Genomic DNA, 14,558 nt, shown 5'->3' with positions numbered 1-14,558 from the left:
TGTTAAAAGTGTGCCCCCTAAATGCACAAATGGCTCCTGCCTGGCCCCCCAGTTATTGTGGTCTAGAACCGCCACTGATCTTAGCTTTTAAATACCAAAGGGGGTCACGAAAGTCTTATTAATTTGTATGGTTAGATCCTTTTTCTATTATACCATATGACTAGTAACAATGAGCTGAAATCTTAATTACGTGTATTTTATAAAAAAGTATTGTTAAGACCTACATAAATGAAACCTTTTCCTGATCAAATATTTTAACATCACTCTGTAGTGCTCTTGTGCTTCATTCTACCATGAGACTTGTCCCCGTGCTTGATCAGCTTCCAAAAGGCCTGATCCTCTATGATCTTCTGAAGGTGATGGAAATACACCCAGACCTTTGTCTACCACTGTTTGTACCAGGGGAGACAGATGACCGGGTAAAAGTAAATCATTTTGTAGACATAAAGGATTACTTCACCCAAAAATTCAATTGTCATCAACTGACTGTGGTTGGGTCCATATTGAGCAGTCATGGATCACAAGAAAGAACAGCACTGAAGAATAAACATCACTTAATATAGCTTCACTCTTTCACTCTTGTTAAAAAGAAAGCTGACATGTGTTGGTAGATGGAGAGATGTGACTGGCAGTAACGGGAGGGAGAGACAGATGGGGAAATGGAGATTTTGGTCCTGTTTCCACCTTGCATTAAGATGCGTTTTTGGTGACCCGATCACACGTGGAAGGTGGAAAGAGGGCCTATGATGAATGTAAAGGGTGACTGAGGCTGTAAATCCCCAAAATATTTAATATCCAGTATTTCATAGAAGAAAGTCAAACAGGTTTTGAAACATGAGGGAGAGTAAACGATGACAGAATTTGTACTATGGGTGAACCATCAGTTTAATGTTTGCTTTGAAAATTGCAGATGCATAAAGAAAGGCCAACCTATTTTTAAGAACAAGGTGAAGCTGCTGAAGAAATAACTGTGGGTAAAATAATGCCGTGGATGACAGGTCAAAGACACCGGCCAATTCTTCCTACTGACAAGAAGGAATTCAACATCACTGTAAGGTTCATTCATGACTGTGACCTAAACCATACATGCACTCGCACTGTTACCTTTCCTACATCTCACCTGACAACATTTCACAACTTCAAAGATATTATGAAAATGGCTTTAAGACACGGAGAGTCCTTTGATAATGTATAACTTTAGAGAAGGGTACATTATTGAAGTTAACTATTTATGCAGTTCTTGTTCTCAGGGACGTAAAAAATATGTTTTGTTCATATAATCATTAGTTGCAATATTTACTCCATTGCAAATAAAAGCCAGTTGTGACGGTTTGTTTTAATTTATCTGCTGTGCACAAATTCTAGAATAAAATGTACAATGTAGTTTAATATTCACACAAATTAATTAATCACGTGATTTGTGTTATTTAGTACATGTACAATTATGATTGTTCAATTCAAATATAAGTTAATTCTCTAATGGCATCAGCAAATTCAGACATGGCTTTGTGCTGTTAACATACTTTCAATATACTGAAGCAAGGATATATAAAGATCTCTTCCATAAGAGTCAGAGGATTTAAGAGGATTAAATGTTGATTTTAGTGTTTCCATCATTGACAGAGTGAGGGGGCACTTAATTTCAGATACATGAACTCCAATGGCTTCTTCTGTCACACTGTCACACGTCTCCCAGTCTGTCCAAACAGCTCCAGATTCTTAAAGTATAACAAGGGCAATTACAACCTACTTCAAGCTCAAAAACAAGTTCCAATCATGTATTAATCAAAAATAAAAACCTGCAAATGCTCCTCTGTGTCACCAGAAGAGTTCTGCATGTGTCCTAGAATCCACAGCTGGTTAGGAGCGAGTCCACCTTCGGTATGCAATGGATGATTGTCCCAGCCTTCAGCAAAAGTGTGCAAGTCATGCTCTAGACGTGGGAGAAACACGTAATGTGCACAAAACACATGAAGAGAATCTGACATGTCCAACAAGCCATCTTCTTCCAGGCTGAAGAAGGTCATAATACTGCTGTGTCACGCAAAGCCAGATGTCCCGCCATGAACCATTATTCACTCTTGCTTGTGTGTGGTTCAAAACCATTTCCTTCCTTTGAGCAACAATATATTAGGCACAAAGTTAGTCTTGGTCATCAATCAATTTGATTGAACCTTTTTCCTCTATACAATGAAATGACTGACGATTAACACCTAAAGTTTACTTCAATTAGACAAAAAACTTTTTTTTATTACCTTTGGTTATGTACGCTTTTGCCGGCAATGAAGCTTCCCACGTTTCCCACACCTTCATCACCTCTGACCCTAAAAATTCTTCATGGCAGCCATAATGTTACTGATAATAATCCAAGTGAATGAGACATAAAAGGTGCTGCTCACCTTGAAGGCCACCCATAATTTTGCACAGACTTGAGAAGAAATGATAGCGCAGTGTTTGAGCGGTTGTTCGTTGCTGGTTCCAGGTACATGATCTATATATACAGAACAAAACGCATGTATATTGACATCATGTAATATGTATCAGGAATAATGTACAGTACAGCCAGCAAGTCATAGTGCAAAATAAAGCCAGACATGGTGACTGTTCAATATATGGCTACAAACCAACTGCAAATTGCAGAGTCTAGAAAAACAGCTAGATTCCAGCTCCGGTTATGTTTATTCCCATTCTGAGGTCTGTTTATTTAAGAAAATAAATAAACTGACATTGATCTGAGATGATATTTGCTTCATTAGTTACTTGTAGAGATCATAGAATAATATGTGAAGTAGGAAAGATGACTAATCTTCTATTTAATCGTACTACTAAGATGGTGTGATCAAACGATTGGTTTATATGTACTGATCAGCCACAACATTAAAACCACCTGCCTAATATTGTGTAGTTCCCCCTCGTGCCGCCACATGGATGATTGTTGGTGTCAGACGGGGATGGTTTGAAGATGAGAGTCAACAGAGAATGGTCAGACTGGCTCAAACTGACAAAGTCTACAGTAACTCAGATAACCACTCTGTACAATTGCGGTGAGTAGAATATAATCTCATAATGTTTTTCTGAGATGTGGGTTGGCACAGTTTCGGCATCACGAGGGAGACCTACACAATATTAGGCAGGTGGTTTTAATGTTGCCGATCTGTGTATGGTTTCACTGACTGCACATTTGTAACAAAATCCAGTATTAACGTTCCAGTTTAACCTTTCGTGAGTAACCATCTATGCCCCCAAATATGATGATGTTGTACCTTAAAAACAAAAAATATTAAATAAGATGGACTACATATATGATTGTGCTTACTATACCTCTAAACATATAAAAGAATTGAGCAGTTACCTTATGAGTTTGTGATTTGTGTCAATATGCACTAAGGACAAAGGCTGTTGTACAAAATATGACCTCCTGACAATGCACCCCAGCTGTGTCATTCTTTCTAAAATGCCAGGTGCATCAACCCTGTGCATGGACTCCTTTATGCGGTTCCACTGTACTTTGTGTCCGTCTGCTTGCAGGCATAATCTCCTGTTATATGTTAGAGGTATAATAGAGATGGTATGTTAACCTATTTCTTCTGTTTCTGTTGTAGAACCCCCCCCCCCACACACACACACACACACACACACACACACACCTGTTCAAAACCTCTCCTATACCCTCATATCAACCTGACTACCTAAATATACAACCTGTCATGTGCCTGTGACTTGTGGCTTCTGCTACGTTAATAAACCCCTTTTGAATGGAACCTGACTGTATGAATCCTATCCTGTGTTCTGAACAACACACCAGGAGGCGAATGGATAATTAGGAACCTCCTTAGTATACCGCCTTTGTTCCTTCCCCAAACTATCAAACAGACAGCACTAATGGAAAGGAGTCAAAGACAAACACTTTCAGCAAAACATTGAAAATTGCATCTTTTTTTAAACTAAAACATTGTAAAAGTAAACTTACCAAGTACATAGTTTACAAAGCAAAAGTCATAAAATGCTGAAACATAAATAATGTTCCACCATAAGTGCTGCTGCTGAGCAGTGATATGGTGAACGGGTGTTTGACATGAAAGCGGCAGCAATAAAGTGTATTACAGTACACTGTGTAGTACACTGTGTAGTACACTACTCAAAACATGAGAGCTGTGAAGCCATGCAGCGAAGTGCATGACATTATACTCTTAATCGTGACCAGAATCAGTATAATAACAGTTATTAACTATTAGATAATAACAACAATTTCCTTAATGTGAAGAAGTGTAATTATACATTGATTAATTTAAAATCAACTACACCAATCTGTACTGTGCTCTCTAACAGACGTTTCCATTAACCTGCCTCTATATGCCAAGAAATGCGATAGTGCGCTTTATTAACACAAAATAACATGATTAAAGATCGATAGAAGTAAAATATAATAATAATAACAACAATAAAAAAAAAACTTACCTGAGTGGGTGTGTGAGAGTGTACTTGTTCTTCTGCCATTTTGCCGCGATGAGGTTGAAATGACTGCCCATCCCCCACTAGCTGAGATTCAGGGGCGCGCATGCGCACTTTGACAGATTGATTTATCTTCCAGTCTTTTAGTAATGGCTGCGACAGCAATGACGTAATTTTGACAGCTGTTTTGCACTTTTGGATTCGTACTCGTAAGCAAAGATTTGTGCTCGTAACTGAGCAGCTGCAAAAATAGACGTCTTGTCTGTAGAATAATACACACACTCACACACACACACACACACACACACACACACACACACACACACACACACACACACACACACACACACACACACACACACACACACACACAACACAGCCAATAGGAATGAGTTTATAACTGTTACATATTCATGAGAAGATAGGGGCGGAGCTATGACATCACTGAATCTCAGTTAAAGTGAAACTGATTTTAAAACAGGAAGTCTTTCAACGTTTTCTCTCTTCAAACGGCAGAATATTTCTTCAGATATTGTCAAACTTTAGTGATCACAGCTGATACTCACTCACAGGTAAGTGATAATAGAAATATAAGAGACATTTCCCTGAACAGGTTTCTAATGTTAGTGGTCTGATTCAGAGGAGTTTGTGTCACACTGGAATAAAGCTGCACAAAACCAGATTTAAACACCAGTTAAATACTCCAACTAGTTTACTGAATTAGTATCAGAATATCATTGAATCGGTTATAAATCAGAGTTTGATGTGTGCTGTCATGATGTCAAATAACTTGAAGACGTCAGAAACAGGAAGTGTTTGAACTGCAGACAGAATGAACAAAGTCCAGTGAAAATGTTTCATCTTTTTTACTCCATTTAGTCTTTCATACTACAACACACCACTTAAGTTTATATATATATATATATATATATGTTGCTTTATTGCAATCACTAATGTAAAGTCTGTGTTGTTATGTGATGACTTCATTCAGTCTTCACCAGCCAGACAGTGAATACTGCCAACACAGGACTGCAAACTACAGCCTACATGAGGACACTTCACTGACTATTACCTGCATCACTCCGTCAGTTTAGGGAATATTTTGAGTAAATGACTATTATTCAATGAGCACATGACTAATATTACACATACTATGGAAATAATTGTAATGCCAGAGGTCAAATGGGTTTAGAACGACATGAGAGTAAGTAAATGATGACAGAATTGTCATGTTAAGGTGAAGTATCCCTTTAAATGTACTCATAACATAAAAATAGCATGTACTAAAACTATTGTGAATTATAGTCCATATAAGAAATGTGCTTTTAAAGTGAGCACATCGAAGTAAGCTCACACATCAAAACATACTGTAGCACTGTCGGGTACCCACAATGCATTTCGGCGGGTGAAGGACTGACCAAGTTTGGACTGAACAACTGAATAGCCGTTCTGCAAAATTGTTCAGAACGGGTTTAGGGGAGTGTTTATAGTGGATTGTACTTTCAGAATTGGCCATATTTAAATGTTCTTGTTTGTGCCTTTCCATTATGTAACTTTTATAGTCCTCAGATACTAGAACTGAAGGTGTGCCATTATGTATGTGTGGTTCTGTCAGACTCTGTGTCTCATTTGAGTAACAGCAAAAACTTTAATGAACTCTTAAAAACTATGAAATGAAGAAGAACATCAGAATACTAATAGTGATATTTTAATGGTCAAAACTGGGGAGACAAAACTTCTATTTAGGGTGGCAGCTGCCTCCATTGTGCCCCGACTGTACTGTAAGAGATGCTGTAGTCTAGAGCTTCTGTACATGACTAGCATACTGCTAACTGCATACTGCTAACTGCATACTGCATACTGCATACTGCTAACTGCATACTGCATACTGCTAACTGCATACTGCATACTGCTAACTGCATACTGCTAACTGCATACTGCTAACTGCATACTGCTAACTGCATACTGCTAACTGCATACTGCTAACTGCATACTGCTAACTGCATACTGCTAACTGCATACTGCTAACTGCATACTGCATACTGCTAACTGCATACTGCTAACTGCATACTGCATACTGCTAACTGCATACTGCTAACTGCATACTGCACACTAAATACTGCAATCAGCTTTAAACTGCAACATTTATTACTTTTGATCACAGACACTTTTAACACTTGAACTTTTGACTTTCATCTTACATCGAGTCATTTAATAAAACTGGAGATCTAGAATATATGAGAACTTACTCAGAAGTGAACTGAATGTCCTCTTGAGAAGTTCATCTTTAATATTTCACACACTTTGATCATGTTTCATGCTGTGAAATGAGATGTTGGAGTGTTGTGTCCTAAACAGGATTAAAGAGAGGAAGAGCAATGGCAGAATCTTCATCAACATCACCAAAACAAAAACCAACCAGGAGAAACAGTTCAGAAGATTTCACGTCCATGTAAGTCAGTGAGAGAGAAAATAATAAATGAGTGAATTAATGAAGCAAATAACATCAACAACAATAATAATGTCATGTGAAAACCCTAAACATCACATCAGATTAAATCTATATACAATAATACTTCAATCATTTGTATTTTCAGGCATGTCGTCCTCCAGTAGTGCACTAAATGAGGAGCTTCAGTGTTCAATCTGTCTGGATGTGTTCACTGATCCAGTCTCAACTCCATGTGGACACAACTTCTGCAAGACCTGCCTGAATGAATGCTGGAAAAACACTCAGAACTGCAGCTGTCCATTGTGTAAAGAAACATTCAGCAAAAGACCTGATCTGAAGATTAATACAACACTCAGAGAGCTCGTGCAACACTTTGAGAAGAAGTTTAATCTGGGTAAATCTGAAGTTCTCTGTGACATCTGTGATGAAAGAAAGCAGAAAGCCGTGAAGTCTTGTCTGATGTGTCAAAGCTCTTACTGTGAAACTCACCTGGAGCCTCATCGGAGAGTTCTACGATCTAAAGAAACACAAACTGATGGACGCTGTGGAGAAACTGGAGGATTATATATGCCAGAAACACGAGAGACCTCTGGAGCTGTTCTGCAGAGATGATCAGACGTGTGTGTGTGATTGTCCTGCACTGCAAGGAGACCACAAGACTCACAACACTGTTCCTATAGAGGTCGAGAGTGCAGAGAAGAAGGCAAGAGTTACTAATATTCAATCAATACTTATTTTGAAGATGGAAAAGCTGTGTTGAGTGATGAAATGTGTCTGTGTTGTTCTCTGTCTGTAGAATCAGCTGGTAAAGACACAGACAGACGTGCAGCAGATGATCCAGAACAGAATGAAGAAGATTCAAGACATCCAACACTCTGTAGAGATGAGAAAGGTCAGTCAAATTTAGGTTCAATCGTCTTTATAAATAAAGGTGCTGAATTAAATACATTTAAACTGTGACTTGATCTCATCAGAGAAACACAGAAGAAGAGAAATCACACAGTGTTGAGGTGTTCACGACTCTGATCCGCTCCATTGAGAGATGTCAGACTGAAGTTGTTGAGATGTTGGAGGAGAAGCAGAAAGCAGCAGAGAAACAGGCTGAAGATCTCATTAAAGAGCTGGAGCAGGAGATCACTGAGCTAAAGAGGAGAAACTCTGAGCTGGAGCAGATCTCACACACTGAAGATCATCTTCATCTCCTACAGGTCAGTGTCCATCTCTCTCATCAATGAGAATGATTAGAAAACACTCCTCATGCTGATGGATTTCTCCTCTCTCCTGCTGTAGATTGACCCGTCCCTGTACAGCCCTAAAAACAGTAAGAACTGGACTGAGATCAGTATTGACACTCATGTGAGTGTGGACACTCTGAATACAGCTCTGACTCGACTCAAAGACACTCTACATGAGACTGTAGATCAAAAACTCGGTCAAACTGGTAAGTGTATAAACAAACAAATATAAAGTGTGATAGTGAACACAAAGCGCACTTTCACTTTAAATGATGGTGTAATGGCAAATGTTCCTGGTTCACACACACTGTGTTAATGACACACAGAGACACAGAGGAGGAGACGCACACTTACTCGATTTCTGTGGAGAGATCAAATGAAACTCATAAAATATGTTTCTTCAAAAAACAAGTGTAAATATAAAATTGACCAAAACTAAAGTTGTCCAAAACGACACATTATTTATCATGTCATTCAGAAGTTATTAAAGACTTAAAACGAAATCAAAGTTTATTCATATTATATTATTTGATTTAAATCAATCAAATCACTTTATTGTCACTCAACCATAAACACAATTAATATACACATAATTACACAATATACAAATAATAATATACAATGACAATAATATATATATATGCAGTGAGGTTGTATAATGGTTGTATTTTATATTTATATATTTGAAGTTTTATATGGAAAAATACTTCTTATAATGTATGAATCACACATGCAGAACAAACACCTTAAAATATGAGAATTAATCATCATAATAGATGAATGAATTAAAATAGTTTGTTTGACAATCATCAGCTGAATGTCATAATGGTGACAGCTCTAGTGTATAACAAACATAATGTCCAGATTTACTTGTGTCAGTAACTGTCTTGAGACCAGTTCAAATGACTTTCTGTGTTCATCAACAGCATGTTCATAGAGTTTCAGAAGCATTTCTCCTGTAATATTCCTGTAAACAATTGCTGATGTTTTCTTGTGATTTGTGTTGACAGTATTGAGGAGGATGCAGCAGTATGCAGGTACAGTGTGTGATCTTCACTGTTCTCTCATATACACTTACAATACTTTACATTTATATACTGACAGCTGACTTACTGCACTACACTTTCATTATACTCTGATTCAATATTACATCAATCAAAATGTTTGTATTCTGAAGTGATTGATATTCTCTGATCTCTCTCAGTGGATGTGACTCTGGATCCTGATACAGCTCATCCTAATCTCATCCTGTCTGATGATGGAAAACAAGTGAAACATGGAGACATTAGACAAAAACTCCCAGATAAACCAGAGAGATTTGATAGATGTGTCAGTGTCCTGGGAAAGAAGGGATTCAGTTCAGGCAGATTTTATTTTGAGGTGCAGGTGAAGGGAAAGACTGAGTGGGATTTAGGAGTGGTCAGAGAATCCATTAACAGGAAGGGATCGATCACACTGACTCCAGTGAATGGATTCTGGACTGTGGGTTTGAGGAATGAGAATGAATATAAAGCCGGTGAAAGAACTTGGATTTCTCTGTGTTTGAGAGTGAAGCCACAGAAGGTTGGTGTGTTTGTGGATTATGAGGAGGGTCTGGTCTCCTTTTATGATGTGGAGTCCAGCTCTCATATCTACTCTTTCACTGGTCAGTCTTTCACTCAAACACTCTTTCCATATTTTAGCCCATATTTAAATAAAAAAGGTAAAAACTCAACTCCACTGATCATCACACCTGTCAGTTACAATTAATGAATTTACACCCCATAAATATAAAAACTACATGAACATTAGATTTGTGCATTTCTTAAAAGACAATATGAGGTATGTTGCTAGGGAGATCTGGATGGTTGCTATGGAGATCTGGATGGTTGCTAGGGAGATCTGGATGGTTGCTAGTGTGTTCTGTGTCGTGTCATTTTTATATCACCAGAAGTTGAATTTGAAAAAGCCTCTAAATTCATGATCTTCAATAAAGACTGGGTGTAATTTGTTGTTATTGAAAGATTTTGCTGTTAATTTTTAATATTTGAAAATATTTTGTGTAAATTCACCTAAAATAAATTCAGGTTGTGTAATTCGAGTTTTTATTAGTCAAGTGGTGAAATTCAGGTGTAATTAAAATGTTTGATGTATTAATGTCATACAGAAAGTTTACACACAATAACAGAACAATGTCCACATTGTGTGAAATGTTCATTCAGTTTTCATATAATTTTAAATAAAACTTTTAATGTGATGAAAGAAAAAGCTGTTACATTTTGATCATGTTTGATCAATTAAACTGTTATTAATCTGTTATTAATCTGTTATTAAACTGTTATTAAAGCTGATTCCAGGTTGTTTTTAACACAGTTTCCACGCTTGATAAACGGTAAGACTGTTTTTGCTCTGGTGTTCAGACTTAAACAATAATTCAACAAGTTCAATGTCATTTCTTTCAATTAATGTGAAACTGTCACATGACAGAGTTTACCCCAATAGTTGCCCCTCTATACCTCCGATCACATTTGCTGAGCTTCTTCAGAAACTGTAAATTGAATTATGACATTAAATTAATTTGAGATGATCATCAAGTTCAGTCGGTCATGAAATGTTTCTGGACAAATCTATGGGACATAATGCAGTTGTGATGCTTTAGATTAAATGATTGTTCAAATATTGAATATCAGCAATGAATCATATAAACCCTGATATTACACCACATCAGTTCTTCTGTAATATCTGTGCACACATCATAAACACATCCATGATGGTCCTTATACTAAAACTGAAAGTTCCCCCATAGTGCAGGCTGCCAGCTTGAACATGACCATGACGAACCGGTGACAACCTGCGACAGGTGCAACATCAGGACCAATATTACAGTCCTATCAGAAGAACAACTGCGATTCATCCTCTTCTGAATGTATTTATTTGTTAATTAAAATGACAGTAAGATGGTTCATTTCAATGAATTGTCTCAATAATCTCCCATGTAACTAAAACTTCAGAGGAAAAACATTAGGGGCATCTGGGAGGTGAATTAGCGATAAACACGAAAAGTGGATGGAGTTTAATACTTTTTGTTTGACTTTAATGTGATATTTAGCTGAGAGTGAGAGAGAGAGAGAGAGAGAGAGACGAGAGAGAGAGAGAGAGAGAGAGATCCGATGGCAGTTGGCAGCAAAAAATATCAGCTCCTGCTGTAACTTTCATTTTGCCAGAAAATGTATGAGTTTTATGACTCAAACGATACTTAAATTATTGGAAACTAAACTAATATCAAAAGAGGCAGAAGATTTTTAAGGTAAGACCTCTAAGAAATTTAAAGATCACATCAAATATTACATATAACCTAAATATCAAGCTAACTGCTAGCCAAGCTAACATTCCATGGCAGTTAAAACAGTTGATCACAGCTCGGGCCTGTCTAAGGCAGTTGCATCTTTCAAAACTGAAGAGGAGCTGGAGATCATATATCCAGCAGAGGTTTTAACAAACAAAGATAGGAAGAAGATGAAAGAGATGATCCTTAGAGAGAATCCAGAGATGCTGTTGTCTGATTACAGTGGATCAGAACCAAACAGAGTCGGTGTAACCTGCTCTACTTCACTGATCACCCATCAGCCTGGCACAGCACCCTCATAACTGCCATGCACTGCAGCAGAAAAGGTGGCATCAGTAAAGGTAGACAAATCACTCTAGAAGGAGAAAAGGAGATAAAGCTGACTGTAAACCTGTATCACAATGGTACAGTCATGGTCCAGGGTCAGAACCCAGCCTTGATGAATTCCAGAAGAATTTCATGGACTTTAAAATAAAGGTTCAGATGTTTAAGAAAGATCCTGAGGTGAAGAGCCGTGAAGAGTCCTACAACAAAACAGCCACAAACACTGACCTCAGCTCAGAGCATCCCTATAGCATACAGAAACACTGTCTCTCCAGCATCTCCAAAGATCAAGGCCTTGAGAGACAACATCGCTGAGCTGGAGCAGGACTACTTCCTGTTTAAAGAGGAAACTACCAACAGCCTCTGCCAGCTCAAAAACCAGACCAGCCACCTCAGCACACAACAACTTCAGCAGCTCTTCTCTGCTGTCAGACAGCTGGAGGAGAACAATCAGGAGCTGCGAGAGGAGCTGATGAGGGTGAGAGAGGAGCTGATCAAGAGAGATCAACACAGCAATATGCTGGAGAAACAACTGGAGGAGATGAGACAACAGCTACACATAAACCCTGAACATATCACAACCACAGAGTCACTCAACACCTCTCCTCCTGAACACATCACAAACACAACACAACATCAGCAGTGTGTCAACACACAAACACACACCATCCCATCCCCTGCATCCACGCAAGTTTCTCAGGTCTCTCAAGCTTCTCAGAACTCCAAGAGAAAAGACATCAGCACCAGACAGAGATCTCCACAGACCACAACATCTATCAGCAGCAACAGAGAAGAGAAGAGACAACACATCATCATCCTCTGTGACTCCAACGGCAACCACCTCGACCAGAGGCGACTGTTTCCAGGGAGAACTGTGAGGAAACTCTGGTGTCCCACCTCTCACTCTGCTTTGAAACTGCTGAGAGAAGGAGAATTGGAGCCCCTCACACATTATACTGCACACTGGGACAAACGACCTCAGCACCAGGAGAGTGGACGTCGCCAAAGCTCTCATCACCGTGGTGAAATCAGCTAGAGGGATCTACCCTAGTGCCAGAGTCATCATCTCTACACTTCTGCCTCGCAGAGATGTCCCCTAAAACATCCTCAATGCCATTAATGCAGAGATAACTGATGTGTGTGCACTCGTGCCAAATGTTCATATAGCAAACCATCAGCGCATCACTCATGCGCACCTATATGACCATCTCCACATTCATCGAGGCGGCATGAGACTGTTTGCAAAATCCATCAGGACGCGGCTCTGAGGAGCCCCCAGATAACACGTCCTGTCAGAGAGGAGAGGGTCACACGGCACCCGGCAGACAGTCGGACAGCTACGCCGCTGTTGTGGCTGGTAGAGGTAGTTCAGACACCAGTGACCTCAGCCAGATCAAAAACATGCTGAAGATTATATGTGATAATCTATTAACTTAATTACCTACAATGTGAGTTTAGTCAAGCATATTCTTTAATCCTTTATTATTACTGTTATTATTATTATTTTGTGATGCATTTTAATTGATTTTAATTGATTTACAAAACACTATTGGGTTGTAAAATCAGATATTATTCTTTCTGGTAAATAGAAAATTTCTCAATGTCGTCATTTAAAATAACATGCTACAACATTCAGGGGATGATCTCTTCATCTTTTGGAGAGAAAAGCACTAACCCTGATTTATTAAATATTGTATATAGTTCAGATATAATTATATTACTTGAGACATGGAGTTGTTTAGAGTCTCAAACTTACACCCCTTTAAACTACAGAGAGTTATTTATACCTTCAATGAAAACCCCTCATGTTAAGAATGGAAGAGATTCAGGAGGAATTATAGTTTGGTTTAAAGAGCATCTTTCCCACTATATTCAACCTGTAAAAAAATGGAAAACGCATATCTGGATGAAAATGAATAAGGAAGTCATTTGTTCAGATGAGGATATGTATCTATGTGCAGTGTATATCCCCCCATACGAGTCCCCCTATTATAATGAGGACACCTTACCCACACTACAGTCAGAGATCGTTCAGTTTCAGTCTCTGGGCTCTGTGCTGGTAATGGGGGATCTGAATGCAAGAACCGGAAAGGAACCAGACTACATTAGTTCAGCTGCCGATAAATATATTAATAGTGCACATATACAGCAGAATCAACTCTGTACTAAAGCCCGTCAGAACTATGACAGCACGATAAACAGAAATGGGAAACACGTCCTGCAGCTCTGTAAAAGTCTGGGGTTATATATAGTTAATGGCAGGACAAGGGGAGACTCTCTGGGTCGATTTACTTACTGCTCACCTCGAGGTAGCAGCACAGTGGACTATGCTATTACAGATCTAGACCACAATAAGATCAACTACTTCATGGTGATGTCACAGCTTCCCTTCTCAGATCACAGCCATATAGTCATGAGTATAAACAAGTCAGCAAATCTGCCATCTTCTGATCAGAACATTCAATTGTATTCCCTCCCCACCAAATTTATATGGAAAAATGACAGTCCTGCACGGTATGAGGCAGAGCTCCACAGCATTCATGTCCAGAATATGATGGACACATTTATCTACACCAAATTTAGACAAGACAAGACAAGGATCAATTCGGCAACAGAACAGTTAACCAAAACATTTCATACAGTAGCCGGCAAAGCCCTGAGAATAAGACAAATGTACAGGAGAAAGAAAAGAAATCATTAAAGCCGATTGGTTTGATAAAGATTGTCAATCATTAAGAAAGGAATTACGATCATTATCAAATGAAAAACA

General features: G+C 38.5%; 1 long non-coding RNA gene and 1 pseudogene across 1 annotated transcript; one reads left to right on the top strand and one right to left on the bottom strand.

The window, feature by feature from the left end:
- Positions 1–1,494: 1,494 nt before the first annotated feature.
- On the bottom strand, positions 1,495–6,729 carry LOC127642845 (uncharacterized). Its single transcript, XR_007970426.1, has 4 exons — positions 6,702–6,729; positions 4,459–4,714; positions 1,800–2,491; positions 1,495–1,718 (listed from the first exon to the last, which is right to left on the bottom strand). It is a non-coding gene; the product is annotated as an uncharacterized LOC127642845 (long non-coding RNA).
- Positions 6,730–7,051: 322 nt separating this feature from the next.
- LOC127642844 (zinc-binding protein A33-like) lies at positions 7,052–10,306 on the top strand (annotated as a pseudogene).
- Positions 10,307–14,558: the final 4,252 nt, after the last annotated feature.

The sequence above is a fragment of the Xyrauchen texanus genome, unplaced genomic scaffold, assembly GCF_025860055.1.
Source record: "Xyrauchen texanus isolate HMW12.3.18 unplaced genomic scaffold, RBS_HiC_50CHRs HiC_scaffold_913, whole genome shotgun sequence".
NCBI lineage: Eukaryota > Metazoa > Chordata > Actinopteri > Cypriniformes > Catostomidae > Xyrauchen > Xyrauchen texanus.
Note: the sequence above shows the minus strand (reverse complement) of the source record. Positions and strands in the feature narration are given on the sequence as shown.